Raw genomic sequence first — 9,218 nt, forward strand, 5'->3', positions numbered from 1 at the left:
GGCAGAATCAGCAAGCAATTATGAGAGGAAAGGTGGGAAGATGAGAGGTAAAGAGTAGAGCATGGAGGTATTAGGGCCAAGAGCAATGTAAGAGTGGCAGAACTAGAGAGAGAAAAAATGTGATCCTTATCAACTGTTTTCATTATATTAATTTATGAAATGTGTACTGCAGCTTTATGTTCATGAATGTGGTCTTTTAAAAACATACTCCTTATGTTTTGTAAGGATTTAAGCAATGGACATTGACGCTCTTGCTTTTTGGAGTTGGTTTACACCTTTAAGATACAAAATGTTGCTTAAATTAGCAATCAGATTTCAGCATGTTTTGCTTATTTTTGGTATCCTCAAAGTGTCGGTATGATAAATCGTTAATTTAATTGGGGAAGATGCCTATTTTTGTTAAAGCACATCTCGGGCTCTGTGAAATATACGTACCTAGAGGAATGCTATGCTATGTATTAGGGGTCACGGTTTCAGTTGGTTAGGCAAAACTTGAGAGGAGGTACATTGTGTGTTTGTGATACTTGTGCTTAATCATGTCGGAGGATGGTGATGAAGTAAAATGTTGCCCCCCCCTGGAAAAATTTCTGCGGACACCCATAGTTATGACTTCATCTCAAACATGACACTCATCAAATGATACTTCTTTTTCACTTCAAATGTACTATTCACAGGAAACTCTCATTTTTTATTGTCATCAGTAATTTGATTCATTCTTTAGGCCACAGGCAGGTGTGCATACTTGAGTTAAGGAGCATCCAACCGGGGGTGGGGTCTTTCCACCACAGGTAGGAATCATGGATGTATTCAAAAGACCACTCATTGCAATCTCAACCTAGCTTCACAACACGCTTAATACTAATACTGCCAATCGCAAAAGGATTTCAAAGCAAGATCTGAAACACAAGATGTAATGTTAATAACCAAAATCAATAAACCTTTGTCTGCCTACCGAGATACAATGGAAAATCAAACATACTACTTCAACGGTACAGCACCATGACTGCTTCCAATCACACCATAATAGGCTCTGGACCAGGGGCAACCTACCCCTTGAATCAGTATGTCTAGCCTTATGCACAGAATAACACTACTACTCAGGATTAATTCTCATACACAACTAGACTATTAGGGATTTCATAGGACATCGTACATCTTGCAAGACAACGCACTCCTGTCTTGCTCAGAGTAAGCAGACAACTCATTAATACTAATGCAGGCCCTATTAATACTCATGTAATTCAACTCCTGAAAACATTAACCGGTACACCGGCAATAGTCCACTTAAAGGAAACCTTCCCAGGACAAAATTCCAATTCAAAGTCATAAAGATTTATTAAAATTTAAGAGCAATTATAGAAAGGGAATAGTCGTTTGTTAAATTCAAATCAGTGATGCATCAAATAATGCATATGAGAGAGGAAACATCATAAGAGCTACATACAAAGCAAGTAAATAGCCAGAATAGAAGTATATTGTTCAGCAAGATGACGAACATAAATCTGCTCAATCCAAAAGTCAAGGAAAATCGAAGTATAAATCAAGCAGAATGACATATACACTGCTCAGTTTTAAAGGCAAGAAAATTATAAATGAACAGGCAGTCCAACATGGAGTATGCCTTCAAAAAAGTAAGCAAAGGTCTGCAACACCTCCAAAAATGGGCACATTCAGGGGCCGGCTCTAGGCTCATGGCGGCCCTGGCAGGGTGCGTAGGTAGGGGCCCCGGAGGAACGCAGGCGCGGAGGCCAGTGAAGAGGGGGGGTCAGGGTGTTTGGAATTGGAACAGAGCCGGAGGCCGCCAAATCCCTGACAGGAGCCGCCACGCTAATATGTATCCATCCTCAGAGGAATATTAAAATAAGGATATATAATGGTGTGGCGGCCCCTGGGGTTTGGCGGCCCTGTGCAGGTGCAAAGCTTGCAAATGCCTAAGGCCGCCCCTGGCACATTGTATTGGTTTCATGCAGTGAAACCCACACTGTCGACATGACAAGATCATACCTCATAGGGCTATACTAATAAAGTTTCTTAATATAAATCAATAGCATTTCATGAAAATATGAGATATAAAAAAATAAACATTTAGGAACACCTACTTTCTTGTATAATTATAATAAGGCATACATATAAAATGAAGGAAAGAACATGACATTTGTGCAGCAAATAAAAACAATAGACAGTTAAACTTCTTAGAGCAGAATCTGTCAAAGAGCCTTGATTTTGTTGAAACTACATGAACATTCTGCTCATGGCTTCTTCCTCGAGTAACACAAATTAATTCAGTTCAGCTCAACACGGAAAAAAGACCATGAAATTAATTCTACCTCACTTATTTTCTGAAAATGGAAAGACGAAGAACAGAAACATGAACGTAGGAAACACACCCATGCAATTGTAAAAAAGCACATTTTCTTTCTCACTGCTATACGAATGCCAGGCTGACTTCGTTCTACATATTTCGACTGAAGCCTGGCCATGCGAACTAAAATCAATATTTAAATCAAACTTTACTCTCTATCTCTTGAAAACCTTCTGACAGCCTTATTTTAAATCATGTCAGCCGTAATTTATTTAATTTTTCCCTCACACTTTTTATACCTGGTTCCTTATTCTGGTACACATCCCCACAGTATACTAATCATTAAGAGCCCAACTTGATTATCCAGTGGCCAGTACCATTTACAAATTATATTCGTACAAGGCAAATGTGTGTTTCTGAGTGTAATCAACACCTTACTGTTAAAAATGTGGACTAACGCAAGTATCAGTTTTTGTGCTCTTCTTTATCATTCCAATCTCAATTGTGTGCATGGCCATTTACCACTATCTAATTTCCAGAAGGTTATAAAGGTTTTTTTCTAAACTCTGTCACAGTAGAGCTAAATATGTATTCAGAGGTAAGAGAAATCGTAAAACCTATGAGGCAAAATCGTCTCACCACGGTCCCTGAAGATGGTGGACAAACTTACTACACAGAATGACTCTAAAATGTGGCTACCAGAACATTTCAGTTAGACGAGAACAAAACTAAACAGCTAGCAGAAATGTAGGGATGTGATTTTTTTTGTCACGACTGGATAATTGATATTATGCTGTCTTCTTTTTAATTTTAAGTGACAGCCGAAAAGTTATAGTGAGCTAAAGTTGGCAAAGCACATATGCCTTGCCTTTTAATAATGCCTTTACATTAACTTTTGGTGGCAAATCTTTTCGCCTATACAGTTCTGTATTAGCAAAAAGAAAGAAAGATATTGTTTCCCATTGGGAAACAGCATTGGCAAACACCACATAAAAAGCTGCAGCAGTGTGATGACTTAAATGCATGTATGCATCAATATGCATGTTCAACAAAATCTAGAACCTGTTTGCTGCCATGAGGGGACTCAGTGTCCCAGAACTCCATTGGAAAAAGGAGGAGCCTGGGGACGCCCACGCCGCGCGCTCTAAAGCGCTTTCTGCCTTCCCTGGTACGGGAAATCTAGAACCTGTTCACTGCCGTGAGGGGACGCAGTGTCCCACTACTCCATTGGAGCAAGGAGGAGCCAGGGGGATGCCTGCTCCGCGTGCTCTTAAGCGCTGTCTGCCTCCCGCAGCGGAGGACATCTAGAATCTGCTTGCTGCCATGAGGGACTCAGTGTCCCAGAACTCCATTGGAACAAGGAGGAGCCAGGGGGAATCCCCTGTTGCTGGCTCCTAAGTGCTGTCTGCCTCCCTCGGTGCGGGATGGGCGCGAGCCGCACCTGGGCAAAGCCTGGGCCAAGGGAGGGCCCTGCCACACCCGGAGGCGGCTGGGCACCCCTCTTGGTTCCACACCATAACCAAGCAGAGGGTTGAGACACAGTTGCACTTGAGGATTTGTCCAGACCAGACCCCCATCAACTGGAACAAGGTAAGCCCGGTTGGGCGTTAACACTGTGGACCTTGCATAGCGAAGAAAGAAGGGGGTTAAAGAGGCTTGCATCTCCCCATTTCTCCGCATCTGGATTTTTAGCATGTTCTGACTATTTTCTCGCTGCATCAACCCTTAACTCTCCAGGGGAGGACCCAGATAAATTGTGACACATCGTATCTCAGACAATTTATATGCCAGAAACCGGTCCTCGGAAGCATGTTTCCGGTCCAGGGAAGGCATGGCTTGGCAGTTCGGGCTGGACTGTTCCCATGAGGCACAGGGTCAGACGGATTTGCATATAGCCATGTCTGAACTGGGGTGGCAGAGTGGGCTAAAGAACGGTAATGGATTAAACCCAGATCTTTTGACTGGGTGTGAGTGTTTGATTGATTCAGATGCTCCGTCCATTACCACCCCCTTTTGTACCACATCGTATCTCAGAGGCCCCTACCGTGTTGTTACGTTGATACGCTGCCCTGCCAGTCCAAAGATACATTCTCTACCTAGTCAGGCCTTATGAGGAAACACAAGACTGTGGCAACAATTCATGCAGCTCTAGTAATTTCAACTAGGAACTGCTTTCTGCAGAGAGCAGTGGGGGTCCTTGATAAGGAAATTGAGCTGGTTGCTTGGCAGCTCTCTCGTTCTTTGGTAAATCAGCTGTGCCCTCGCTCTATTAGCCCAGCAAGTGGCCAGGCCCTCTTGTTAAGTCCCTTCCACCCCAGGTGCTCAATAGAATACAAACAAGCATTTGCAATGCAATATGTCAAGCATTTACGCAAGTTTGAGCTATTGACATTGCAAATAACAATGCCTTTTATTGTTGTTTTCGTTTTTAAAACCTAAATAAAAGTCAATGTCATTTACAATGCCAATATCTTAAACTTGCGTAAATGCGAAACCAATTGCATTGCAAAGGCATGTTTAAATGAAGACATAGGACATATTGGTTTGCAAAGCCATTGAGTGATGCAGACCTAGAACTGTGCCTTTGCGCACTGCCTGCAGATTAATACTTGGCAGCTCTACCTGGTATTAAAAAGAACACCTTGCTGTAAACAAACTTTGCTATTATGTGCTGCCTTGCACCAGGGATTAAATCTGCCTGCTTGCGGGTCTTACCTCTTGCCCTGGCAGAGAGTGGTTTCTCAAGATGTTTTCAATTCCATGGAAGAGCAGGGTGATGTTGCAGGCTTCAGATCACTAACACTTTACATTCAAACTAGCCGCTGTGTCTGTCTGCAGTACCAACTTCTAGCAGTGAGTTGATTGCGCTCAGTGGTTTGTCCTAAGACAACATGGTGCAAAGTGTATGTGCGCTGCGGCTGAGTTTCTAATTCGTTATATTTATTGTACACATGCATGCCAGAGACATGGCATACCACTGACTGTTGATGAGAGCCGTCAACTGATCCATTTATTAGCTGGAAAGTGACACCGCAGGTCAGAGCGAGAGCGAGGGTGCGTGTGCCTCATTCCATTCTGTGTGTGTGGGGGGAGGGAAAGTGAAAGCACGCCATATGCCACTGTGCTAAAACGCTGAGGGAGCGAGGGAAAGTGAAAGCCAAGCGCGCGATGGGTTGAAACGCTGCGTGCACATCACCTGTCCTGACACGTGCACATCTCCTGTCCCCTTTCCGATGAAAAAACGACAAAGATGTACCCGCCAAAGTGAGCAGTACATGCGCTGTGTCTCTAGGCGAGACCTAAAAAGGAGAAATAAAAGGGGCATAGTCCATCACAGTAATCAGTACATAAAGTACTAGTACTATATCCATCATAAGCGGTATTCAAAAATTATAGAGCAACCCAATGTGATCTGTGGTATTAGCACATATTATGTAACACAGCTTTTTTAACTGCCGCTAGAGTCACAATTGCCTAAATTGAAGCCACACGACGTAGGGCTTTGATTCTAACTAACCAACCTAGACCTAAAAACTTGGTCTCTCCACATGAGAATAAAACACTGGGGTGAGATTTTAAAATGTGCAGAGCAAACCAGTGATCGCGGGTGCCCATGTCACTGTATATTGGTTTTAACCAGTTGATCCTTGCTTTGGTGTAAGCAGGGCAAGCAAACAAGAAATGAGTTGTGTTCCTCTTTGCCATTAGGGTATTAGCAGGGAGCGTGCCAGACCTAAACTGAATATACAGAGTCCCATCTAGTGGGACCTGGATCAAGTCTAGCTAGGGCTCTAAGGCTTCTAGTTTGCTTGAACATAAGGAACTCCTCTGTCAACCTCCCCATAATTGGCATGCTGAGCTCTAGGGTATCAATCCAATCCCAATAATAACGCTTAAGTCAATAGCCCAATCTTGGTATAGAGTCAGCAAGTGCTCTTGATGCGCACATTACGGAGGACGACTGGGTAAAAGCCACTTTGAGTGTATGTTCGGGGGCACCACGGGACCAGAGCTTACCCGGCAGGGGTGATAATGAAAAGTCTGCACTGACCGTTTCGAAGGGAGAAGTGAGGCGGTGAATAGCTGGTATGACGCGTAACAAGGCCCCTGGAACTGATGGAATTCTGCCGACCTCTATATGTCCAATACAGAGTTCTGCGCTTACCTCTGTCATCAGCACAGCTGTTAGGTCTGGCTCCCCGGTCTCATGAGCCAACTCTCCCATTGCCCCATTTTTAAAAATGGGAACAGAGAGAATACACATTGCTACAGGCCCATCTCCCTGTTGGACTCTGTGGTCAAAGTGGTCGTCCAAATTTTGCTAGATAGGTTATCCAACTGGAATTTAGAGAACAACATCTTGTCAGATGTCTAATATGGGTTCCGTCCCGGTCGCTCAACAATAAAGAAATGCCTGAACCTTTTCCTGATAATGAACAAGTATACAGTTGCTCGCACTGGCACCATCTTTCTGGACTTCATGGACATACCTTCCGCATTTGCTTGCGTGAATAGATGCAGGTTGTGGCAGACCCTGTTTTCCTTGGGGTGGACAGAGATATAGTCCTCTTCTTACAAGAACTCCACCAAGACACAAGGGCAGCTGTGTGATACTTGGGTGACATCAAGGTCTATCAGGAGAGTGGTACGACAAGGTAGCATCTTGGCTCCCTTTTTATTTAACAAATATTTTAATGACCTGGAGACGACTGACCTGGAGTCCATGGCAGACTTTCCACAGGTAGGATGACATGGCCTTCCAGTTTTGCTGTATGCAGACAACACCATATTGATGGCTAGGGCTGAAAGGGGGTTACAAATGCTCCTAAACGCTTTCGTCCATTTCATGGGGAGCAGGACCTCAAGGTCAACAATTCTATGTCCTTTATCAGGCAAATAGGGGGCCACCCTAATAGGCCGTACACCTTAAAGGTAGGGCCCACCACCATCCCAAGGTTGAGTGTCTTTTAATACTTGGGGGTTTTGATAGCTGATAAAATAAAATGGGGGCCTCACCTTACCCGTGAGAAAAATGATCCGCAGCCATATTCAACTTTGCTTCTAGATTGGGAAAAAGACCAGTGGGAGCCTTATTAAATATTTAAAGCGCTAACTGTCTTTCCAAGGCACTATATGGCAGTGAAATTTGGGGGTACACTAACACTGATGACCTTCAAATCACAGAAAATAAGTTCCTGGGATGGCTTTTATCCTTTCCTCAGGGTGCTCCCTCTTTCACTGTACATGAGGAGCTTGGTACGACATATATAACTGACCTGATAGCTAATCACCCTGTATCTCTTTGGCTAAAAATCGGGGCCGATAAAGGGACAACGTTAACTTAAATCATTTTAAAAAGACTTCTTGGCTCTCAATTGTGCCTCACGTGTGCCGTGGGTCAGGTACATCGAAGAGAGCTTAACGAGCATGGGGAGAGGAGATCTTTACCAACCTGGAACAGACAACCAAGAGAGACTTTAACCTTCTACAGGATTCCGGCCCGGCCATGGCACGGACACTGCCCTCCTCTCCGTCATCGAGGAGGCAAGGTGTATCCTGGATTCAGGAGGATCAGTGGCAGTGATCCTCCTGGATCTCAGTGCCGCCTTTGATACGGTGGACCACCGTGTCCTTCTACATCGCCTGGCCAGGGCAGGAATTGTGGGAACTGCACTAGCATGGATTGAATCCTTTCTTTCCGGCCGCTCTTTTCAGGTGTGGGACGGTAACTCACGTTCAGACTCACTATCACTCAAGAACGGAGTTCCCCAGGGATCATCGCTTAGTCCCACCCTGTTTAATGTATACATGGCCCCGCTAGAAGATGTAGTGACCCCATACGGGATAAAAATAATAAATTATGCTGACGACACTCAACTCGTCGTTTCCTTGTCCCACCTGGATAACCACCCAGACAGCCTGCTGAACTGTCTCCAGGACATCCACACCTGGATGTGTGAATCCTCCCTGAGGCTGAATGGTGCAAAAACCGAAATCATGCTCCTGGGCAATAAATGGTCGTCCATCCCTCCATCAGTTTGGCCCGGACGCCTTCGGTGAAGTTCCCACACCAAAAAAAGAGATCAAAACACTAGGAGTATGGTTGGAACCTGACCTCACCATGAGGACTCAGGCTGTCAAAACAGCTGGCACCTGTTTCGGTCTCTTGCGATCTGTTCGCAAGATCCTCCCTCTTCTCCCTCTCCCATCCAGGAAACTACTGGTCCAGGGGCTCATCTTAGCCAGGCTTGACTACAGTAACGCCATCTATCTTGGGGCACCGGAATTCACCCTGGCTAAACTCCAACGCACCCAAAATGCGGCGGCTAGGCTCATTATGAACCTCCCACCAGAGCCTCAGCCAAGCCGGCTCTAAAGGCCCTACATTGGCTCCCTGTCCTCCAGAGAGTAGAGTTTAAAGCCTTGTGCACCACCCATAAGCTCATCAATGGGGTTGGTCCGGCCGCTCTGAAAGACATGGTTATCCCCTACAAAGCCCCCAGACTCCTTCGCTCTGACGCCGAACATCTGGCCATTGTACCAAAATTCAAGAAGGCTCGTACCGGTGGTCGCCGCTTCTCGGTCAAAGCTTCCACAGGATGGAATTCTCTTCCACGCAGTCTACGCCTGGAATCCTGTCACGCTCTATTCCGAAAAAAACTTAAAACCTTCCTGTTTCCCAAATAGTCCATTTCCCTCCTCCCCCCTCTCCTGGTCCACATAGATTTACAGCGCGGGGATGCCTACGGGTCACCAGGCGCTTTTAGAAATCGCAAAATAAATAATAATAAATAATGGTGGCCTTTTATGTGCAGCGGCCCATGACAAGGGAAGAAAAGGATCTCATAAAGCCTAGTGTATGTCCCTTTGTCATGATAAAAACCACCCAGATGGCAGAGCCATACCTACTGGGATT

General features: G+C 45.0%; 1 protein-coding gene across 1 annotated transcript in view; it reads left to right on the forward strand.

The window, feature by feature from the left end:
- Nucleotides 1–3,533: 3,533 nt before the first annotated feature.
- IQCN (IQ motif containing N) overlaps nucleotides 3,534–9,218 on the forward strand; it is a 217,308-nt gene continuing 211,623 nt past the window's right edge. The window contains exon 1 of the mRNA XM_078677530.1: nucleotides 3,534–3,892. The gene's annotated coding sequence lies outside the window, so the exon portion shown is untranslated. The remainder of the gene's footprint in view (nucleotides 3,893–9,218) is intronic.

This window comes from Lissotriton helveticus, chromosome 2_1, assembly GCF_964261635.1.
Source record: "Lissotriton helveticus chromosome 2_1, aLisHel1.1, whole genome shotgun sequence".
In the NCBI taxonomy this organism is placed as follows: domain Eukaryota; kingdom Metazoa; phylum Chordata; class Amphibia; order Caudata; family Salamandridae; genus Lissotriton; species Lissotriton helveticus.